This window comes from Lutra lutra, chromosome 18, assembly GCF_902655055.1.
Source record: "Lutra lutra chromosome 18, mLutLut1.2, whole genome shotgun sequence".
NCBI lineage: Eukaryota > Metazoa > Chordata > Mammalia > Carnivora > Mustelidae > Lutra > Lutra lutra.
The window spans coordinates 26,805,187-26,830,067 of NC_062295.1; the positions used below are offsets into that span (position 1 = coordinate 26,805,187).

Below are 24,881 nucleotides of genomic sequence, written 5' to 3' on the forward strand. Positions count from 1 at the left end.
CTCATGCAGGCACAGGAACACACACTCAAAATTCCAAATAAGCTAGATTTTAAACAAAGCTTTGTCCTTCCAAAAGAGCATAGCCTTTGCATGATCTACTTCTTTGAAGGGGGGAAGGAAAAGCAGCCACCCATGCATTGTTATGGAAATGGAAGATTTCATTCACTTTAATTCACTCATCATTACATAAACCAACATTCCCTAGCAGGGCAGGATGTAAATAAAAACCAGCCATAATCCTCAAGGAGACTATGGCCAAATGGAAACGAGAAACAGTAAATTAAAACAACAAAAGTTTCGACAAGGTGTTATAAATTCAACACAAAGGAAGGGAGACTCTAGATGGAAAGAATTTGCCCTCCCCATGCAGAAGGTCACGGACAGCCTGGCTAGGGTTAATATCCCATCTGAAAAGCAGACCAAACTAAGAAACCATTACACAGGGGCACCTGGCTGGCTCAGTCAGTAGAGCATACAACGCCTGATCTCGGGGTTGTGAGTTCAAGCCCTGTGACGGGTATAAAAATTACTTGAGGGGCGCCTGGGTGGCTCAGTGGGTTAAAGCCTCTGTCTTCAGCTCAGGTCATCATCTCAGGGTCCTGGGATCCAGCCTCGCTTTGGGCTCTCTGCTCAGTGGGGAGCCTGCTTCCCGCCCCCCTGCCTGCCTCTTTGCCTACTTGTGATCTCTGTCAAATAAATAAATAAAATCTTAAAAAAAAATTACTTAAAAAATAAAATCTTAAAAAAAGAAGAAATTACATTATGTAAAACTCAAGTAATTCACTTCTACTTCCAATCAAGACAGAGTAACAGCGACCAAATTTACTGTCCCACCTGAATCCATCAGAATAGACTAAACATATGAAAAAAAAAAAAGTTTTCAAGATGCTGGACATCAGACAACAAAGTACAATGGACCCCAGAAGAGAGGAACCAAATGAGGTGAGCCACTCCCTTGAGAGTTTCAGGACTAACATTCAGGACAAGGGAATTCAGGCCAAGGCCAGCAGACATCCTGAGTTGAAGGGTAGAGACGAGGGTCCGTGGAGACGGAGACAGCAAGGACTCACAGGGCAAAGCGCAGGAGGAGGAATGCTGCACGGGAGAGAATGCCAGAGGTCTGCAGAGGGACCCTCCAGCATCAGCTGAAAACCGATCGTGCATTAGTGTGAAGAAAGGACCCAGTGCTGGGGAAAGAACCACCCAGAAGGGAGAGAGGTAACAGTGGCTGGGATTCACAGAGGGCCACGAACCATGTCTGTTGCCACCAGCCAATGGATACAGAGATACTAAATACAATTCAACAATCAATGCAGAAGATGGCCGACAGGAGCGGTGCCTGGGAGGTTCAGTTGGTTCGGCGTCAGACTCGTGGTTTAGGCTCAGGTCATGATCTCGGGGTCCTGGGATGGAGCCTCCTGTGGTCGGGCTCCCTGCTCCGTGGGGAGCCTGCCTGTTCCCCTCACTCTCTGCCCCTCCCCCACTCATGCGCTCTTGTGCACACCCAGACGCGCGCTCTCTCCTACAAATAAATAAATAAATAAATAAATAAATTTATTTACAAATAAATAAATCGATAAATAAATCTTGAAAGGAAAAAAAAAAAAGAGAGAGAGAGAACCAGCTGGAGTTTATCCCCAGTTGCAGAAACTGACTGGTTCCAAAATTCCTATGGAAATACGAAGGACCTAAAACAGGTAAAAGGACTTTTAAAAAAGAAGCACAACGTCAGAGGCCTCACGCTACCCATTTTAAGACGCACTACAAAGCCACAGTAATCAGGCAGTGTGGTGGTGTTGTGAATACAGACATGCACAGCCAAGAAGCAGAACGGGGAGTCCAAAAATAGATCCCCACATACAGGATCAACTGATTTCTGACAAACCTACCAAGGCAATTTCTGGGAGAAAGAGCCGTCTTTCCAAAAAAATGAGTCTGGAACAACTAGATCTCCACACACACACACACACACACACACACACACACACAGATAGAACAAAAAAAACCCTACCTCAATCCATAACTTGCACCAGATGCAAAGATTAATTTCAACGTGGTCATAGATCTAACAGTGAAACTAAACTTTAAAACATAGAAAATAGGGGCGCCTGAGTGGCTCAGTGGGTTAAGCCTCTGCCTTCGGCTCAGGTCATGATCTCAGGGTCCTGGGATCGAGCCCTGCATCATGCTCCCTGCTTGGCAGGGAGCCTGCTTCCCCTTCCCTCTCTACCTGCCTCTCTGCCTACTTGTGATCTCTCTCTCTCTCTCTCTGTCAAATAAATAAATAAAAAATCTTTAAAAAAAATAAAACATAGAAGAAACTCTTTGTGACAATGGGTTAAGCGAAGACTTGTTCAATAAGATACCAAAAGCACGATCCATAAAAGAAGAAACTGATAAACCGGACAGACGTCTTTGAAAGTTAGAGCCTTTCTTTGAAATTCACCATTAAGAGACTGAACGCACAAGCCACGGACTGGGAGAACCTGTTTGTGAGTCACGTATCTGATACGGTGATTGTATCGAGAATCCACTAAGAATTTTCAAAACTCAAGAACAAAAACTGAAAAGTCAAATATGTGCAATGATTTGAACGCAAAAACAACCCTAGGTATTAGGGAAAGGCCAATTACAGTTAGGAAGAGACACCACCACACACACGTTATAACGGCTCCAATTGAAACTTTCATACACCTCTGGTGAGAATTTAAACGGAAATTGGATCAGTCGTCTCTGAAAAATGCTTTCTGAAGTATTTACCTACGATATAATCAAGCCAGTCTGTGTCTGGTTATTTCCCTCGGAAAAATAAAAGCCTGTATCCACACAAAGACTCCTACATGAGCGTTCTGAGCAGTCTCATTCGGAACAGACGAAATCTGGAATCGACCCAAACGCCCATCAACAAGAGAACCGACGGACACACTGTGGGCCACTCGTAACGGAGAGCGCTCGGCAATGAAAAGGAATGAATTACTGATACGAGCCACAGCACGGATGAGCTCGGACAATCACGCCGGGCGGAGGCAGTCGGCCAGGGGAGAATGCGCGCCGTGTGACCCCCTTCGTGCGGATCCGGGTGAAGAGGCAAACCCCCCACCGCCCGGAAGACGAACCAGCCGTGGTCAGGAGAAAGGCAGATGGGCGGGGAGGGAAGGATGATGACAGCGGCGCACAAGGAAACTTTTCAGGGTGACAAATAGGTATGTGAGCTTGAAGGTGGTGGTGGTTTCCCTGGCGCGTGTGTATTTCAAAACGTTTCAATGCGTACCCTTTAAACATGCGGTTTAATGACTGTTGATTATACCTCAACAAAGCTGTTTAAAAAAACCCTTCTAAAAAGTCGAATTAAGTATAAAGAAATGGAGAATTCTGAACAAATCAGATGGGCATTTTATCTCCCTTCTTGATGTATTTGTTTCGGGGCGGGCGGAGGTAGGGGCAGAGGGAAGACGAGAATTCCAAGCAGACTCCCCGCTGAGCACGGAACCCAAGGCAGGGCTTGATCTCACGACCCTGAGATCATAACCTGAGCTGACACCCAAAGTCAGGCACACAACCGACTGAGCCCCCAGGTGCCCCTCTCCGTTTTATGCAGGAGGAAATTCAGTTATTTGCCAGGGAAACAGAGAACTTTACTTAGGTTCCCTACGGATGCCCTGCGTGGAGCACCCACACTAATTTGCAAAAGAAAAATCAGTGGGTGCGCACGCAGAGCTTCCCCGCTGAAGTCGCACAGCTCTGGAAGGACCGCGCTTCAGAAGACAGAAACACTGATCTCTGTTACAACCCCAAGCTCAGAGGGCCCTGGAGCAGGAGGTAAGGAGAGTTTCGGGTGAGGCAAGAGCGGCCTTCTGGGAAGCCTTTGCCCACCTCGCCAAGGAGGGCTGCGGGTCACGTCTGCAGGGACACTCGCGCCCCATACTCAGCCCCTCCACACAGAGGCTCCAGCGTGGTCTGAACTCCTAAATTCCGCCCTCATTGTTTCACCTAAAAAAAAAATTTAACAGGCTTAATTTTAACATTCAAGTCGAGCCAAGCCAAGTTCGTTTGCAATGCAAAGGGTAACAGCTTTAACGGTAGAAATGAAAACATATACTTGAAATAAACAATCAGCAGCACCAGAACTCAAACCCGGCTCAGGGTCCAAGGTCGGCCTTCTCCCCATACCTCTCGGGCTCCCCAGCACGGTGCCAGCCCCGCCTCACTCAACCCACCTTTCCCTGCTATTTTTGCGATTCGGTCCATCCATGTAAACTGAATTATTTTTCCAGCTTTTCTGATTTTAAATATTCATCCTCTTGAAGTAGGTCAGTCTTTCATGAGCCTCTGCTTCTCTTTGAACTGATTCCCTTTTGCTCCGTATCTCCCCTAATAGGGACGTGTGATGCATTCAAAGGGTGAAATCCAATTCCCGTTAATTTTATTGATTCCTTCCAGGGCCTCCTTATTTCTTATGCTAATTCATGTTTATTTCAAAAAGAGAAAACAAAACAGCCTTTTGGAGAGAATGCCTTCAAAATCTGTAAAGAGCTCCCGCATTCTTTTAGTCAATTATGAATGAGCTATCCAATATTTAAATCACTCGCTGGAAATAAAGGCAGGTTTTAATCCATTTTGGAACACAGCAAATGGCCTTAGAGAACTTTTTCTTTGCACGTGAGTATATGAGATGATGCTAAAATACATGCCTTGTCACACCCACACACTCACACTCACCTAGCTCCCCAGCTGGTTAAAAGGGTCCTCTCTGCTGTCCCCGTCTCCTCACTGAGCCTCATACCGGTGACAACACACAAGGCAAGTCCCACCCCGGTCCCATTTGTCTCTGCAAAAACGCCTCTGAATTTTGAAAGGGGATGAGGATGTACTGTGTGCACACACACACACACACACACACCCCAGTGCACTACCGTGCCTGGGAGCAAATAGCCAGATCCTGAAAGAATTGTGTCATAAGGTCACGTCACAATGGCCTGGGGCCATCGGTTCTTCCTCAAAACTTGAAAATGTTCTTTTTTTTTTTCTTAAAGATTTCATTTATTTGAGAGAAATCACAAGTAGGCAGAGAGAGAGGAGGAAGCAGGCTCCCCATTGAGCAGAGAGCCCGAGGCAGGGCTCGATCCCAGGACCCTGGGACCATGACCCGAGCTGAAGGCAGAGGCTTTAACCCACTGAGCCACCCAGGTGCCCCGAAACTTGAAAATGTTCTGTTTCAGTGCCAAACCCATTGATTCTAGTGGGCCCCACTCCCACCCCCCCCAAGTAAGAGATTAATCCCATAATAATGGATTCTATGATGTGCCAAGTGTCAAAAGCGAACTGATTTGGACTTCCAGAATCATGACTACCTGAACCCAACCCAGAGAAGGTAATCACTACCTCCTTTTAGATGTTCATCAACATGTTAGTCCTGTCACTGAAAGAGGTAATTTACTACTTGGCCTCTGTCTAACACACCTTCAGGATTGGTATTTTGGAAAGAAGTCATTTCCTCCTGAATCATTAATAATTCAACACTTAAGTGGGAGCAATTGTCTCTTCATCCTAAGTAAACATCAAGAAATTACCTTCATCATCTCCTACAGGAATGTGAACTAGAAGAAATACTTCCAGGATGGGCTCTCCCCAAAAGCACGAAACACGACTCCATATTCCAGAATCCCTGTTTGGTTCACAAATGAGGAGGAAAGAGTCATAAAACTGGTCAGTGTCATTTTCTAAGTCTGTTTCCTTCTCCAGTTCGAATCAGTCACTAAGAACAGTTCAGTCGGAACGGCTAAAACCGAAAACACAAGAAATAACAAGTGTTGGGCAGGATGTGGAGAAAAAGGAGCCCTTGTGCACTGTTGGTGGGAATGCAAGCTGGTGCAGCCACTGTGGAAAACAGTATGGAGGTTCCTCAAAAAATTAATATGCTCTGGTAGTTCCACTGCTGGGTATTTGCCCAAAGAAAACAAAAACATTACCTCGAAAAGATACATGCCTCCTTAGGTTCACTGTAGCATTATCCACAAACAGCCAAGATACGGAAGCAACCCAAGTGTACATACTCCATATGTAATGGAATATTACTCAGGCATAAAAAAGGAATGAGATCTTGCCACCTGCAACAACGTGGATGGGCCTAGGGGGTGTGATGCTAAGTGAACTAAGACAGTCACAGAAAGACAAATGCCATATGATTTCACTCGAATGTAGAGTTTAAGAAACAAAATGAACAAACAAAGAAAATGGAAGAGACAAACAAAAAACCAGACCTTTAAACACAAAGAGCTGGAGGTTACCAGAAGGAAGGGGGCAGAGGGGGATGAATGAATCAGATAAAGAGTAAAAGGGGATTAAGCACACACTTAACGTGACGTGTATTGGGAAAGGTACAGAATTGTTGAGTCACCATATTGTACACTCGAAACTAACATAACACTGCATGTTAACTATACTTGAATAAAAAATAAGAACAATAAAAACCATTTCATTGACGGTGTCTTATTCATCTTCTCTAACCATCTCCTTGACCCTTCTTCCCCAACTTGGGTCAAGCCCAGATGCAGAGCTGCGCGTCACGCCGTCTACTCGGCATCTCCACCGACGTTTCATAAGCGTCTCAAATCCAATGTACCCAAAGCTGGATGTTTCATATCCCCCCAAGCCCGCTCTCCCGCACGTCTTGCCCGTCTCAGTAGGCAACCACTCCTTTCTTCTAACTGATTAGATTAAAACCACCGAGTCACCCTTAACTGCTCTCCTTCTCCCATGGACGGACAGAGTGCTCCTGCAAAATCCACCCGGGACATGACACGTCTCACCACCTCCACTATTCCAAATAGACGGAAGCCAGCATTCCCATCCTCCCTCGCCTGGACTACCACAATCACCTTCCCATTGCTTCCAACCCTGCTTTCACCCGGTCCCCTACAACATCACTTCCACATGGCAGGGTGATTTCTTGAAAACACTGGAATCAGAGCATGTCACATGTCACTGCTTTAAGCTCAAAACTCCCCCAGCGTCACTTGGAACATCAGTACAAGTATCCTCTCCTCCAGCAGCCTTCTCTGGAAACCAGGGCTGGTGGAGTTCTCTCTCCTCTGTGCACCCACAGTACCCTGCGCACACCTCCATCCCGTACTGACAAGCCCATAACTGAGCTACCTATGTCGCCCCGCGGACTGTACCTTGAGGGCTCTTTCCCTTAAATTGTGCAACACATGGCGCATGTTCAATAAGGAATTAACAGGAAATAAAGAAGCCCTGAACTTCGAGGGCCTTGCACTTGGCTTAACGCTCTGCCGTCACCACCCTGAAATTGCTCATGATTGTTGAACAAGGGACCTCACATCTTCATTTTTCAACGGGCTCCGCAAATGACATAACTGGTCCCAGATGGACAGATGCCTCCAATCCATGGATCCATGGATGGCCGGACAGATGGACTCAACTTAGGCACTCTAGTACTAAATGTCAGAAGAGAATGCCACCGCTTGTGGGGAAAAGATTCCAACAAAGAAATGTTGCAGTTAGCCAAGGCACATATATGTAAAAGCAAAGGAAAGATACAAAACGAGATCTGTGAAAATCTATCAGCCCCCTACCTTTCCATCAGAAATGTTACTGGTCTGTGAAAGACAGACAAAATCAAGAATTCCAGCATGTGGGGGCACCTGGGTGGCTCAGTTGGTTAAGCGTTTGATTCTCGATTTCAGCTCAGGTGATGATCTCAGGGTCCTGGGCTCGAGCCCCACATCGGACCCTACACGGTGACGGCTGGGGGGGATGGGGGTGGGGTGGATGCTGCTTGAGGATTCTCCCTCTCTCCCCCTGTTGAAGCGCTCTCTCTCTTTCTTTCTCAAATAAATCCTTTCTTTAAAAAAGGAAACAAAGATGAACAGAAGATAAATGATGGAGACTAAAATGATCATGTAATTAATACAACATGGCATTGATGCTAGTATAGACATAACATCAGAACAGAACAGACACCCAGAACCATCACCATTCTCTGTGTAACAGCTGAGAGCGCGGCAGAAGAGAGGCATGAGTCAGTGGGGAAGGCAGCGTCACTCAACCAGTGGGGCTGACGTGGAAAAGATCAAGCTAGAACTTCAACGCCTAAGTATAATTCCCCAGCATAATTCTCAGGTGTATTTTTAGTTACGTGCTAAAATTTCAACTTAATTTTTTAAATAAAGCCAGAAAAAAAAAATACATGTGGATATATTTTTTTAAAAAAACCCAAAGCAGAGAACGCTTTGTGAAATTCACTGTTCTTGGAAAATGTAAAGCCAATACATCCCCTCCAAAAAATTATCAACGTTAAAAGGTAAGCGATGCGTTGGGAATGCATATCTGTAATAAATACGGAAGACAAAGATAATTTCTTCACTACATTAAAAAAATGTATGCAAATCAACAATCCAATTAATCAACAGATAAATTGTTTTTAACAGATCAATCAGAGCTTAAAATTTTAGCAAGTTGCAAATGCAAATAAATCGTATTAGGAAAAATATTCAGTCTCACTACCAATCAAGAGAATGTAAGCTAAAACAAGAAGGTATGATTGTTTATCAAATTAGCAAGGTTTTAGAAATTGTAACATCTCTTCATTGTGGGAGAAGATAAGGGAGCACAGGACTGTCGGGTACTATTGTGAAAAACAAACTCACATAAACTTAATGGAAACCAGTTGGGCAAAAATAGATCAAAAATCTTTTAAAAGCCCTTAAACCTTCTGGTTTACTAATTCCACATGACACTACTTCTATCTGATACCAGATACAAAATTCTACATATAAAGATGTTCATCACACCATTATTTATAATAAAAATTTGGAAGGAAATCATAGAAAATATAAATTTGGTCTCTGGCCCCAGCTCCTGGCACAGAGCTCCTCAAACTCTTATAATTTCCTAAGTTACAAGATCAGTAGGAGCATCTTTTGTTCTAGTATTTGATCTTTGACCCTGGTTCCCAACACAGGGCTCCCAAGGCACCCAGGATTTTCCTGGGTGATGGAGTATCTCACTCTGATGGGGTGACTCTAGGTGGGCTCCTGGACGAGAGAGCTGGTCTCCAGAAAGATGGAGCCATAACTGGAGCTTAGAATTTTCGGCCCCACATCCCAGAAGGGGTAAAAATAGAGTTAATGGTTGATCTTGCCTGTGGGATGAAACCTCCATAAAATCCCAAAAGCACAAGACCAGGAGAGCCTGTGTGTTGGTGAACATGGAGGGGCTAGGAGACTGGCATGCCCAGAATGGCCACCGAAGCTCTCACATTCCCGCCCTACACACATCTCTTCCACCTGGATATTCAACTGTTTCCTTTACCCAACCTTTTTTAACAACCCCATAAAAGTAAGTAAACTATTTCTGCATTTCATGAGGTGCTCTAGAAAATTAACCAAACCCAAGAGGGAGTCCTTGGAAACTCTGGCTTAGGACTGACATCTGAATTAGTGGAGGGGACAGTCCTGTGGGACTGAGCCCTTAAGCGGGGTCATCTGACGCTACCCACAGGCAGACAGTATCAGAATTGAGTTGAATCACGGGAACCCCAGCTGGAGGCACAGAGAACTGCTAAGTGTGGGGAAACACCCTGACATTTGGTGACCACAAGTGTCAGAAATGAAGGGTTCCCTGTGAGTCACGAAGGAGACACACAGGAGAGACCCAGGAGGGAAGAACTGGGTTTCTGCCTACAGAGGAAGGAAAAACTCTGAAATTTTTCCCATTGCATCAATTGGATTCTATGCCTATAGGGAGGTGAGAGAGAGACTTAGAGTAAAACCACTGTATGAAAATACCATATAACTAAAATTAATGTTGACGAGGTGTTTAATAACACCTCAGGGAAATGTTTATCTAAAAATGCTAAGAGGAAGCACAAGACACAAACATTTATAGGCAAGCATGATCTTAAAGACGCAAGAATGTTTACAGGAAAGAAAGGAGACGCTCTTATCTTAATGCCGTTGAGCTATAACAATTTTATTTTCGCATTCCTATTGTTCCCTGTTTCCCGACTTATCACGGTGAACACGCTAAGTTGATCCCAGAAATGCTCCCTTAACTGCCACAGAGACCACCTGGCTGCCACCTCCGTCACCTCAGTAAAGCAGGAGAGGCAGACAGACCGACAGACCCTGGCGCACGGTCACCAGGCTGGAAGGGACCCCTCTATTTCGTGGGCGGCCTGCCTCTGCTCTCACCAGTTGAGCTGTGTACCTGCCAACAGTCCCTTGCGTTTTTCCCAAACCTCCTCGTACCAGCTGTGCTTGTTACTGTAATTATGTAATTCTATTAAATTACATAAAGGGATGACATTATGAGTTAGGATAAAAAAAGAGGGTGACTGTCTCGGTGAAAACCAAGTTGAACGCTTTAGAAAGACTCAAGGCGGGGAGAAAGCCACGAGCGAGCAAGGATGCCATTAGAGGTGGGTAAGACAGTCACCCAAGATTAGGGGGGAAAGAAATTCATCAGCTCTGGAAGGTTTCTGCATAGTGCAGAAACGTGCCTTCTTCGAGTCTCAACAGTCACGTCCAAACACATCCCCGTCATTTTCAGGAACTCTGAGATGACAAGCGGCTTTCTTCAGGAAAGGCACTTGGTGCTAAGGGGTGAGAAGCATTACCGGGGATGAAGACAAAACTTGGACGAATGGAGGGCGTGGGGTGGCTGCGGACCAAGCATGGGTGGCCCCGTGCAGCACGGACTCCTCCCAACAGAGCCTGGAGGGGGAAACCATCCTGGAACCCATTCCCAGGTCTTACCCAGGACGTAGGGCTGCACCAGGAAGAGGGAGCAGAAGGGGATGGGGGAGCCAGTTTCTGAGAACAAAGTCTGAGAACAAAGATGGAAGGTAGCACCTTATAAAACCAGAACCACTACTACAGCAAACCGGCTGAGCAAACACCAGGTGACAAGCAGGTTTTCCATAAAAAGGTAAAACCGTACTCCCCGCAAACAATGAAATATAGCCACCCAGACCCAGCTTATCCAAACCCAAGACATCTGGATGGTGGGAGAGGTAGACGTGGTGCGGGCGGAACGGGTACACACCGTGAGCCCCAAAAGGGAGTGCCACCTGCTGGGGTCCCAGCAACGCCCGCTGATCGCAAGGGTAGGTCTCGTGTTTGGTGTTCTTGTAATAAGAGAAAGAAAAGATGGGTTTTGAAGGTATATTTCTGCTCTTGAAATGAAGAGGCAAATGCTGGCAACAATGTTAATTGTGTTGGGAGGTTTAAAAAAAAATGTATCTACAAGAAGCCAGGAATGTATCAAACATCCCACGTGAATAAACTTATCCAAGCCTCCCAGCAGCCCTGCGGAATCAATGTTTTTAGAGATGCAAACACTGAAACCCTCCACGAAGCCTTCTGCAGGTATGAAGGCGTGAAAGCTTCTGCCTCCAGGAAAAGAGAAGGGAGCACTTCAAGGCACAGCGGCCGCCCCGTCTGTGGCTCCCACCTGCTCCTCAGAATCACCCACCGAGCTTTCCAAAAAGAAGGATTTCCAAAGCCAAGTCCGATGCGGGGTATCCGCAAAATGTGAACCCCCAGGGGGAGGGATCTGGGAACCAGGACTTTTCCCCAAAGATTCCCCAGTTTCACAAGCGTCTTCACCAGTAGGAAGCTCAGACCGGCATGGGAACCACTGGCCTCTGGGTGCCCTGGCTCTGGAGTAAGGAAGTGGCAAAGCCCTAGGCACGATGTGTCCAAGTTAGGACCGAAATACAATGTTCTCAGCCTGGGCAAAGTGAGATGCTGATTTGTGTCTTCGTTCCAAGACCAGAGTCCAGACAAGCCCCCTACTTCCCAGTCTACTTCACTAGAAGATGAGAAGCTTAAGGTATTTATTTCAACTTCTGGGGAATAAGGTGCTCTGCAGGTTTGCAGTCTGTGTCTTCTTTGTAGAAGAACCTTCCGGACTCCCCCGCCCCGCCCCCCACAAGTAGAAAGTCCTTTGTCTCCTGTCGACACAAGCTCTGTGGAGTGTATTCCCGTACCTCCTCGAAGACCTGAAACAGCGCGATGTCAGAAACTCGGGTGTGAGGGTCCATGAGTCTGGACATGATGCTCAAGGAGATGCTCGGGGGAGGGGTCACAGCCATGGTGCCCGGCGGTCCAGGCTGAGCCAGGAATAAGACGCTGAAGTTCTCGGCCAGCCAACCGGCTCTGCAGCGATCAGGCTGCTGTGCACAGTCCGTCGGGGGCACATGAACCTGAGACTTAGGGGAAAAAAAATCCATGACCCACTTTGACGTCCATACAAAGTCTCGGGCCCAGTGCTGGGTCCATGAGGCTCACGCGCCGCCAATGTTAGCTACTGTGTCATATGCTCCTGTCAGCCCCCTCAACGCCATCGTCACTGGGAATCCCTTACTTCTTGTGGGTCGGAAGGAAAAAAAGACACTTTATTGCACACAAGGGTACTGGCCCGGTGTTCTGGTTATGCATTGCTGGACAACAAACCAATCCCAAAAGTTACTGGCTTGAAACGATGACCACATTGATTTTGGTCACAAATCTGCAGTCTGGGCAGAGCCTGGGGGTAGGGACCGCCACTGTCCACTCCACCTGGCATCAGCCGGGGGGCTTGCAGACCAAGGTGGGGTGGGGCAGGGTGGAACAGGGGAGAGAAGGGGAGAGGTGAAAGGTGGCACGGGGGAAGGTGGGCTGAGGGGATCCCTGGGGAGGGGGACTGCGAAGAGGAAATGGGGGGAGAGCTGGGGGGCGGCCGGAACAGGTGGGGGGGGGGATCAGTAGGGAAGGGTGGTGGGGTGCGGTGGATTGAAGCTCGCTCACTCTCGTGTCTGACCATCCCCCCAAAGACAAAAGCAGCCGGGAGCTGGACCCTCTGACGCTCTTCCCCCTCCCCTCCCCTGCTCCTTCCCCCTTTCCGTCTTCCCCTCTCCCAGAGCAGTGGCTTCAGGAAGGCTTGATTTCTGACTTACGGCCCAAGGCGGCAAAGATACACATCCCCAGAGAGAGTGCCTGGTCGACCCTCCGCCATCCCTTAGATCCAGCCTCCGAGGTCCTGCAACACCCCTTCCACTGGACTCCAGCCTCGAGAAGGCGGTCCCTAAGGCCACCAGTAACACTCGAAGGCAATTACTGTGCCTTTTAAGCTGGGAACAGCATCAAAGAATTTGCAGATATATTTGAAAACCACCACGCCTACAAAAGCCCTTCCTGGTTCTTCCAGACTACACGTTCCCTTGCTGCCCAAAAATGGAAATCCAGAGCGGACCAACCAGCGTTTACATGAAAAGGCACTTCTGAAAATCTGGTCTGATCCATAAAAATCACAGGACTTCGACACATGTTAGATCCCCTCCAGGCTTCGCTGGGGAGAAAAGCAGTCCCAGAGCGGCTGTCTTGGTCCAGGAGCCCCAACGGCTCTGCCCACCCCTGCTACAGCAATCCCAGGATCATTCACCAACATTCTCCTGCCTCCAGGCACTCTCCAAGGTATTCTACAAATGCCATCTTGTCTAGTCTTTATCGTAGGTCTATGAGCAGCTGCCGTTTTCCAGTTAGGTAAACTGAGGCCCAGCAACCCTGAAGGGCCCCAAACCCAAGGTGTGGCTTGGCTTTGTTATGTAGCCAAAGGAAGTCTGGGAAAATCTATGGACTTCAAGGCCCACGTTCAGTCCACGGCATGGAGCAGGTGGTTGGGGAAGTAGGGAGCTGGGGGTGGGGGGGTGGTGGGCAGGGTTGCATGGCTGGCTCTCCTCCTCCAGAACTCGGGGGCATTGAACTTTCTCTGCTGGAGATGAAGCTTTCGAAAGAAGCGTCCTATAGGGGCAACCAAGAACTTATTATACTCTAACAAAACTGGGTACCATGAACATGAGATCCTTTCTTGTGGGGAAGCAGAAGGACAGATATGGGTTTCCAGAGCCCTGATGAGGAAGCTAGAACCATCCCCCAGCTGCCAGGCTGTGGGGGCCACGCGCCCTTCACGGGCAGCAGCTGTGCTGAGCTGACCTCTGAGAGAAGAAGAGGAGGGAGAGGACACTCGGGCTGTCTGCTCCCCCACCCAAGGCTCTAGAACACCAGCCGATGAGGAGCAAAAAAGACTTTTCAAACCACCCACTTAGTAACTCCTGTTTGGCTTTTGTTTGCTCCCTGAACTGCTTTGTGCAAGTAAACACAGCCCAAGGGTTCTTGTCTCTTCCTGAGTGTTCACCTTCAGCTAATGAAGGAAGACACGAAGCCCTTGAAAAGATATTTCATAAGATTTGTGTATTTTAATGGAAGTTGCAGCCCCCTTCTTCAAACATTCTGGAACCAGTTCAATGGCAGGAAGATGGGTAGGGAGAGAAAAAAAATCAAAGTGGATTTTAGAACAACTTGGCAAATTAGCAAAGTTTGTAACATCATTAAAGAGCTCTTAAATATTCTTCCCTGAACTCCATTTTTATCCTGTGAATGCATTTCAGTAATTGCTCTAAAGGAAATTGTGGAACTTTGGCACAAACATAAATGTTTGCATGATTTAAAATGCAGTGGCAGCAAAGATCATGATTTTTTAAATTGCTAATTCTTAAGCTAACCTTTTCAGTTTGTCTCATCTTGAAAAATGCCAGTTCCTATCAGCAGAAGCTGTAATAAAGACAATGCATATATTATTTAGTTCTTTATAATTGCAAACAACTTAGCTGTATTTCAATACTTATCCCTCAGCTCCAACATGGAGCATAAGTAGGGGATGATTACAATCATTCCATCACTCCGTAAATAGAACACCGGGACACTGAGAACAAGACTCTTTTCTTAAAGCCAACAGATCAGACAGAGAAGCTGGTCCAGAGCCAGATGGATTCCAAGCCGACCACCTTACCCCAACCCACTTATTGTTTAGCTCAATGAGTACCTGCTGGTCATATTAATCAAGGTAGAGACCTGGAGTAGACAGGCCGGCCTGTCACTTGGGGAGACCAGGGTTCCGGCTCTGCCTGACTAATTCAGTCAGGATTAACACTAGCTGTTTTAACAGCGAAGCTCCAAGATCTCAGCTGCTTAACACAACGGTCCAAAGGCACAGGGACATCAGGAGAGAGCTTCAGAGTGGGGGGCTGTGTTCTACCCAGTCACTCACAGACTGAGGGTCCTTCCATCTTAGATGCCACTGACAGGCAGACTCCAGGGCCACCACGAATGGGTAAAGAGAAAAAGTGTGGGGGACCCCACAGGGGACATGGGGGACCAAGCCTGACAGTGACAAACATCGCTTCCACCCACCTTCTACCCAGAACTCAGTCCCATGGCCTCCACTTACCTGCAGGCAAGGCCAAAGGTGAGCTCTGTGCCCAAGACAAATTTCTTGGTGAAAAAGAGCATTAGTCCCACCAGCCTGACTGAAGACAGGATCATTCTAGGCTGCCTGATGTCAGCGGCCCCAACGCAGACCCTGATCTGGTCTAAATGGCACTGTCAGAAAGCCTTGTTCCTGCCTCCCAGGAGCTCCAAGCTACAGTTCTACACCACATACTCAAGCTCTGGTCTCTCGCACAGGTCAGGATCGTGAACAGGCACGAGAAGGGTGAGCTGCAGCCAAAGGGAGCATCAGCGCGTGGCATCGTCTTCCCAGAAGCAGGTGCGTCCACGACCTCCAAAGCCCCGCACATCCGTCCGGGCCCGGGCCCTCGGCTGGATGGTGTGGCTCCGACTTGAGGCCTGGTTTCCATTAAAAAATAACCCTCGCAGGATGACACTGATCTTGCCCAGTTAAAGCCACCGTGAATACCAACAAGTTGGAGACTGGACTGTAGAGAGAGCACAGGGCAGAAGCCAAGAGCAAAGCTTGCCTCGGGCTGCTGAGAGTTGCCCAAATGAAGAAGAAATTAACAATGTGCACTTGTCAGCACTCTTGTTGTGCTAATTTCCTTGCAAATATAAGCAAAGCCTTTTAATTAACTTAATATCAATTTCACTTTTCTCACATTTTGTTCTAATTATGGGCTGGATTTAAAGCTCTCGCAGCATAATTTAGAGCCCTAGAATTAACAGCTTTACAACTTTACACACTGGTAACCGCTAAACCGGAAGGAAGGAAGGTTCCCGGCCACCATCCTGCCACTGAGCCCCCACGCCTGTCCCTCGGCAATCCCCCGGGCCAGCCACCAACGCCGATCAGGCCTGGGTGTTGGCGCACCCAGGAGGCAGTGAGCGTCCGTCTCGCAAAGGGAGACGGAGAGAGGCAGCAGATGAGTGTCTCTGTACGACTTACCTGTTTTTCTGAGTTTTAGCTTCCTTAGTATGTAAAATGGGCTTCACAGTACACGTACCTGTGATGTACAATTCAGAAGCACAAAACACTTGGTATGTATCAAGCGCTCAATAAAACCACTGTGCAGGTAAACTCTGGTATACATATGTACATACTACATATGGTACATACGATAATACTACATGCATATCGTACCTTCTACGTACAATAGTACACATTGTACTTCACCAAACCTCAGAGGCCTCTGACTGTAAGTTACACAATTTTTTTTCCATTTTTTTAAATTTATTTATTTGTCAGAGAGAGAGAGGGAGCACACACAGGCAGGCAGAATGGCAGGCAGAAGCAGTGGGAGAAGCAGGCTCCTGCCGAGCAAGGAGCCTGATGCAGGACTCAATCCCAGCATGCTGGGATCATGACCTGAGCCGAAGGCAGATGCTTAATGACTGAGCCATGCAGGCATCCCAAGTTACACCATTTTTATGGGGAAAAAATGCTACCAGTTAAACTATGACACGTTACCAACCTTAAAATGAACGTTTCAGAGACACAAAAATGGCTTTTGACAAAACATGGCTACAGTTTCGATCTGTGAGATGTCTTCAAGACAAATTTCAGTTAACCAAGATGCCCAGGACTTGAGTATTCTAGGTAATCGGTTTCTGGTTGGCCAAGAGTCTTGCCTCATTTTAATGTTCACTGAAAAAGCATCAGGAGTGTGGAAGGGATGGCAGACACCGTGGATTTGTAATGTAAACCCCATTCCCTCTTTGGTATTTTGCCTCAGCTACACTCACTTTCTCCAGAAAGTTCTCTTGAAGCAAAGCTGTTCATGTGACTATTTTCCAGACCACACACAGGGCATGCCAGAGACACTTCTGGAGAAGATTTTCTTCCCAGATTAGAAAATAGGAGATGCGGCCTCTTCCCTCCTTGCACAAAGATGCAATGTCTGGAACTACCGCAGCTATCTTGCAACCATGAAGACCAGGGGAAATACAATGTCATAAAATTATGTCATCATAATGACCTCATGACGCCCAACCAATCCTAGGAACCACTGCTTCTGGGCTTGTCAAGAGAGAGCCCATTCCACGATGAATTAATTCCTAAATGACACAGAGAAGGGTTTTTAGAAACGAATAAAATGTATTCTCTTGCAAACTCTTGGCTCTGACCACGTTAACACTTCGTTATAATGCAAGGCAGAGATGAACAAGGGCTAAAAGCCGGCCCATGCAAAGTACTGTAGGAGCCCAGAACACAGGACAATTAATTCTGACAAGGTGACAGGGAAGGTTTCGGGGATTAAAGGGATTCTGAACGGCTGTTGGAGAATGTGTGAGGTTTTAATAAGATGGGGGGGTACGGCATAATCTGAGAGTTAAAGGACCCTACAGTCATGTAGCTCTCAGTTTATACACACATCAAGTTTGGTCCCTAGAAAGAGGGTAGAACTAGAACCCCAGGGCCCCATTAGTTCAGTGCGCTCTCCACAGGGACGGACAACACCTAACAAGGCATGTCTTACCATTAGATACCCCTCAGTAAACACTAATCACACAATTAGCCATTGTGTCTGAGGCGAGGATGGAAGGAGGCTCTTGTGGAACCTTCCTCCCTATTAACTGTCGGCACGCTCGTGTGCTGGTGTCTGGATGTGGCTGCCCGCAATTACGGCGGTGGGTTATTACTCATGCATGGCAAGGCAGAGGCTCAGCAGTTAGCAATGACAGGGACGTTATTAAAAGGGAAAACTTCTCTATCAGTGGCTAAGCCAATTGTCATCCTTGTGTCGGACTAGACCAGGGACCCGTGAGGAACAATAACTATGGCAGAAGAAGGTCTTTCAACCAAATGAGTCCTGCATTTTCTTCAAGAGCTGCAGGCATCAGGAAAGGGGGGCAGGGGGGAGGGAGGGAAGACCCTTCTCCCCCACGCTCCACCCCCTGCTGAGGGGCCACCCCCCCCATCCCCCACTGAGGGGCAGCTCCTAGTCAAAGGCCATCCCGCAGAGCATTGGCTCTCCCGGACTTCTGGGTTCCACCTTCTGGTCCCTTGGGCAGCAGCTGGGGACGTAGGTTCTGCCCCCACAACACAGTCCTGCAGCTGAATCCAGACAGGGTAGCAGGACCCAGACTCCAGGTGATGGCCTCAGCAGGCAGACCCAGGGGAGTCTCTGCTGGGCCAAATCCTGTCTGTGGTGGCTGCTGCAGAGATAGCCGGGGAAGAATGGGCTTCTGTGTCACCTGGGAGCAGTGGGGGCAAGGGGGGGACTGGGCTCGGAGTAGACAACTCTTCAACTCCTCCTCACCGTGGCCCCCCCAAGGAGTCCCCCAGGCCCCAGGCCACCTGGCTTCCTCTCTGGCTGGGGAACAGAAAGGGAGACCCATCATTAAGCACTGGACAAGCTGGGGGCATCCTAAGTGCACCCCCCCCCATGGTGGTTCTTTTCCTCCAGAATAAGCTGTCCCAGGATTAGGGAGACAACAGGTAAGTGGGGCAAAGAACACAGGGAGGAGGACCCCGGAGGCACCAGCAGATTTCCCGACAAGATGGCTGTCCAGGCTGGATAGGGAAGGACAGAGCCACAGGGAGCCACAGAAGGCTGGAGGCTAAAGGGGGGGTGGGACTGGGAGGGCCTCAATGAGGTTGAGAGCAGCAGGGGAGGGCAGGGGAGAGCAAGCTCAACGGGCGTGCCCAGGGCAGAGCTCTGAGGGCTGATTCTGATTTCCCAGGGAAAGCCCTTCCAGGTGCCGACTCTTAGCCTGGGATGTGGCCGAGGATGGAGCTCCGAAGGGCGGTGCGCCGGCATCTCTGAAGCTCGGAGGCCCAGCTCGTCTTGTAGCAGAGGCACAGCTGGGCTGGAGACGCCAGCACCTATACCCGCCCTGGATTTTAACCCACTTTCCCACCTCTTTGTGCCTACACTGAACCGTGACCTGACATCAATTTCCTTATGGCACCATGGTGTCCTGACCACTAGGGGCCCCCCAGCCTCCCTGTGTCCACAGAATTGAGTCCAAACCAGCCTGGGACTCCAAGCAGTGTCCACCTGCTCCTCCAAGCCCAGCCCCACCTCACCGGCGAGCTCCTGCCACGCGGCATCCCTTAGTCCCCGCCCACGTTTCTGCCTCTGTCTCCGCTGCCCCCCATGCCGGCCACTCTGTGGGTTCCCAGGCCTGGGCCGGGACCATCGTCTGTGACTTGCTTCCCCATCAGGTCCCCCAGCAGAGAGAAGCCGGGGTGTGGGGTGGGGCTCTGACCACCCGTGTTCTAATGTGCACCTGTCAAAACTTCTGAGTGCTCAGGTTCAAGTTCAACAGTCACTGGCCAAGCACCTCCCTTGTGCCCATCCAGGCCTCAGCCCCATACTCACGCCAGCAACTCTTCCAGGACCTCATGGGTCCCTGGTAAGACCACCAACTCACCAGATGTCTACCCCCTCCGTATCCTGGTCCCCAGCCCACGCCTGCCAGTGCCCATAATACACCTGAGCTGCTGTCCTGGGGTCCGAGGTGTAGATGCCCATTTCTTCTCCTAGGCCTCACAAACGTCACCCAAAGGCATCATCTTTGTAAGTCAAGTGGGAGAGGGAGAAAGGAGAAGGAAGAAGGGAACAGAATTTGGCCTCAGACAAACACAGGAGGAGAGACGGATCCCCATTAATTCACAGTCCAGGCAAGTGAGAAGGAAAAGGACTTGCTATTGTCCCTCTGGAGAGTCACATCGCAGACAACAATGACCACAGTCTGCTACAAAGCATGGCTAGCTGCTTGTCGTGCATTTAGGCCAAAAATATCTGCTGAGCACCTGCTATGAGCTAGAACGCCTCCCAGCATCCGGGACGGGACGGAGGCAAGCTGGCAGGGTCCCTTCCTTCCAGACGCCTGTGCGTGATCCCAGCTGCCACACGCCAGGCCTCGGGGCTTGGCCTGTCTGCTCCGAGTCCCATTTCGTCTGGCCTTACAAGGACCCCCTTTTTCAGTCGACAGATGACATGCTTTGCCCAAGGTCACGGAGCTAATAGGTACCAGAATCAGTCATCCAATCCAGTCTGCCTGATGCCCAAGTGAGCAAACTTCTGTTTTTTTCCCAATTGTATATTCTTAGAAGAGACTTGCCTGCTATCTGATCCCAGATTTTCTTTGTCTGCCACGAGCCTCACAGCGCCCATGGCCCCTTCCTCCCATGGCCGCCTCTGGCTCTAATCACCAAGCCTCCTTCCTGTCCACAAAGGACACTCCCGATTTGACAACAGCAAAGGTCAGGGGGTTGGGTTTCTTCCCTGAGAATGGCATGGTGGCTTCTTGCCTACCACCTCTGGGGCTGGGCAGGCGGTGGCCAAGCCTGCCAGGAGGGTGCCTGTCGCACACACCGCCTCCGAGGGCTCCCCATCCCGCAGGACAGGTAGCTGCTCCAGATGCCAGCCGCGCATCAGAGGGAAAGGAAGGGAGCCCGCCCGCCCCGCCCCGCGCCCAGACCCTGGCTCTGCTGACTGAGCACCCCGTGAAGGCCCGAGCTGCCCTGACCTCCTTCTGACGCTCACTGCAGCCACTGATTTTAACACAAACATTTGCCTTCTCCTCCTCCCCATCCCTTCCCTCCTTCCCATAGCCAGGGCCTGTCCCAGGCAGCTGTGGAGTCTCCAGGCCAACCCGGGGCCTCAAGAAGAAGTGCCTTCGAAATGCCAGCCCCCTCTTTGTGACTCCACCTGGAGGCCTCCGAGAGCAGATCTCGGCCTCTGCCTGGCTGTCCCGGGCTGTCAGGCTGTGGGGGACTGTGCCAGGGCCGGCGCCCCGGGGCCCCCGTGGGATTTCCGCAGCTCACACCCCAGCTCCATCTGCCTCTACGGCCTGGGGGCAGGACTCCGACGGGTCATTCTGGCTTCTCTCCGTTCCCACAAAGACTGTCAATGTCTCCAAGCCACCCCGCTTCTGCTCAATATCCTTCTGAAATCTAAATTTGGAAGCAAACCTGAATCGATCGCTTTTCCTCTTACGACAGAGCTGCCCTGGGCTTCACCGCACGGGGGTGGGGTGGGTGGGTGAGGGAGGGGGTCGCCAGCCAGAGCTTGGGGCTGGCATGGGGCAGGGCGGACAAGGAAACGCTGTCTTCACCCTGACTCCTCGGGAGGGCCCTGGGCTGGGGAAAACACCCAGAAATCTCGGCGCTGCCCTTCCCCGGCTGTGTCCTCCTGGCTAAGTCACACGGCATCTCTGCTTGTCACCTCTTTCTCCGCTCCAAAATGAGAGAAGCAAATGACGTCCTCAGAAGGGGCAGGAAGTGGACAAGTCCTGTGCAGAGTCCCATGAGAATCTCCACAAGAAATCTGTCCATCCCCGGGTCCGCGGTTCCTAATGCTCGGCCTGAACCACGAAGCCACCATTCCGTAAAATATTTCAAGACAGCATTATTTTTCTCTCATGGAACCCTTTGAGAGTTTCCAAATTTTCTACAGTAAATATGAATGAATTTTCTTCTCCCCAAAAAAGGAATATAAAACCATATTTGTGTTACAAGAAAGCACAGATTCAAAGAAAATATACTAAAATGCTTTTTTCCCTATGCCAGACAACGGCTTCCCTTCCAAGGTCCTCTGGAGGGACAGCCCTTCAGTCAGGACAGGGAAAGACCAGGCCAGCCTCCCGAGGGCGCAGCCAAGATGGTGGAGACGAGATGGCTTCCTCACACTGGGTCTCCCCAGGCAAGTCTTTCTAGCTCCCTCCCGCTCGCCCGGCCCAGTCCAACCCAGCCAGGACAGCGTGGAGACTATTTCCCTCCTAAAACTAGCTCCCATCCTTGAACCAACCACATCCCGTACAAGGTGCTACTGGTTAAGGCTTGAAGGATGGAAGTGGTATTAAAAAGTCCAAAACACGGCTCAAGCCCTTGAAATGCGAACCATCCAGTTCTGGCCTCAAAAGACAAACCCAGGGAAGCAGGAGAACACGCATGAACACGTATGACAAGAAAGTTCACACACTCAGAGCAGGAGGAGCCCAGACACGTGGCCTGGCACAACCCCGCCCCCGACCCCACTCCCAACCCCACAGCAAGGACCTTGACCCGAACTTTAAAGGATGGAGGGATGCAGAAAGGGAGCTGGGACAGCAAACCCAGATGACGTCCCCAAGGCTGGGGCTGACCTGTGGAGGCCACAGTCCGAAGGCAAATGCTAGGCCTTCTTTTGAGCAGATGGGTCAGGCTGGGGGAGGGAGAAGGCACTGGCAAGGTGGGAACCTGGGACATTCTGGCTGCTGCTGGCTGGGGCCGGCCCTGACTAGCAGCCCCTAGGCTTGCCCAGGATTCCTCAGGAAGGAGCTGCTGGAAGCTGGGCCCTTGGGGAGCGGGGCTTCCCACGCAGAGAGCTGTAACCACATGTGATCAGTGCAACGCCACCACAAGAGACCAGGCCCAGGGCACGGGGCACAGCGTCCCGCCCAACACCCAGGGGCAGCAGCGCGGGACTTGCCGGAAGAATGGGAAAGCAGGGGCCAGACAGAGTCTGGAGGGGGAAAACCTAACTCACTCATCTCTGTGTGATTTCCCTGCATCTCCGAGTTCCCAGCCTGCAGTAAGAAAAACACAATAGGAACAAGAGCCTGTAACTGTTTTTCCAAGGACAGGATTCGGGATCTGGGCACTGAGAATCTTAGCAGAGAGGCTAATTCTAAGGAAGCCTGGGGCCTCCTGGCCCCCAAGCCCAGGGTGGGGGGCTCTCAGGACACCCAAGGAAACCTGTTCCCGGGGTGAGCAGCCCCTCGGGACAGCAGTGCTCACGGCCAGGGAGGGATAGAGCTCTCCAGGAGTGCCTCCTGCTGGAACTTCCTAAGGGTTCAAAGGAAGGTTTAAGAAATTGAGCAGCCTTGAACACGTCAGCTCCCACTCTGTACCAGGAGGGCTGGACCCCAGTCGCCCTGCTCCTATGGGATGCCTGATGCTCCTATGGAATGCCTGGTGCTCCTATGGAATGCCTGGTGCTCACAGGCCACCTTTAATTCCTGAGGAATAAAAAACGCCAAGGTCAAGGTTTCCTTCTCCTTCAGGAGCAAGGGATAGAGATAGGCTGCCCAGCAAGTGGACACTGGAATCCAGGTCCCAGGAGACCTTGCCACCCTCAGCCGCCTGTCCCCAGCAGCAGGCAGCCCCAGCGGGCCTACTGCATCAACAGGTAGGACGTACAATGCCCAGGACGAGGACAGGCATGGCGTGCCGGCGGTCAGGGTGGACAGGAGGCTTCTCCCCATGTCCTGACTCCTCCCTGCCCTCTTCCTCTGGGCTTCCCTTCGCTCCAAATTACGCTCAGCAGCCAGGAAGACAGCACCCACTGAGTCCCACCTGGAATTCCTGGCCTAGGAAAGGCTCTCAAGCCAGTCTTCCCACCAGTCCCCCCTCAGAGGCTGCAAGTTAAGAAAGCTCCGTCTTCCCACCGCACGGCGGCCAACCCAACCAGCCCCAAGGGCCGGACCGTCCCTCAGCCCCCAGGGTTCTCACACATGCAGAGAAGCCCGACACACCCCCCCACCCGCCACGCGAAGCAGGCTCTCGGCTTCTCAGAAGTTCCCACCCCAACCCCAACCGGCGGGCACTGACGGGTGAACAGGTTTCCCTCTTTGCTTGCTCCGTATAGGCAGTGGGCGGCGGTGCAGGCCCCAGCTAGCCCAGATGTAAAGTCTTCGGCCTCCACCCCAGAGCTACTGAATCAGAGACTCCAGGGCTGAGTTCCAGAAGCCTGTGACTTAGCACACCCTCCATCCGACTCTGACACATGCCAGACTGAGTCAGGCCAGTGCCGCACCGCACTAAGAACCTCAATTCTGGAACAGACCATCCAAGTTCGATCCCCAGCCCCAGCTCCTGGCTAGGGGATGGAGCGCGGTACTCAGCAGGCCATATCGGCCCCTATCTCCTGGGGTTGCCAGGAATACTAAAGGAGTCCCTGCATGTGTGTGCACTGAGTAAATACCATTTAGATTTTATTATTCTTCTTTAGGGCATGTGGGGTGTGGCTATACCAAATTTTGTTTCCTAACTGAAACCAATTCTAAAACGACTTGTGTCCCTGCGTGCAGCATAACAGTGAGACCCAGGCTATCTTGGGTCCTATGGGTGGGTCTTTGGCAGGTGTCTGAGTAGAATCAAAGGCCCACCCCATAAGCTTCTAATTTATCTAGATACCAACTGGGGATTGCAACTACCCAGGGCAGATACAAGTTGAAAACACCCCCTGGACACTTGTGACATGACACCAAGAAGACCAAGGCGATATTTCAGATGATGCTCAGAGTTCTGACCATATCCCACCTGGAAGGACCGAGCAGGGATCACTGGGGAGCAAGTGTTACACCAATTATTATTATCATGGTCTTCATGATTATTAGTGGTTCTGGAAAAAGCTTAGGAGGGTGGGCAGCAGCCTGGGATCTGCCTTGGATGCCAGCCCCATGAACCCCCCCAGGAGCCGCCTGGACTCAGGTAGCTGACACTCACTCTGGCCTTGGGGACAGCAAGTGTCCAGTGACCTAACAGTCCCCGGGCCAGATGTGGCCAGGGCACATCAAAAGTCTCCCCCCTTCTCCAGAAGCATGAAGGAGAACGTTTCACATGGGGCAGATTCTGAGAACTGCCATTAATTG

At 50.1% G+C, this 24,881-nt stretch overlaps 1 protein-coding gene across 1 annotated transcript in view; it reads right to left on the reverse strand.

Moving 5' to 3' along the window:
• Positions 1 to 24,881, reverse strand: part of GALNT17 (polypeptide N-acetylgalactosaminyltransferase 17) — a 430,193-nt gene that overhangs the window by 403,086 nt on the left and 2,226 nt on the right. The window lies entirely within an intron of this gene.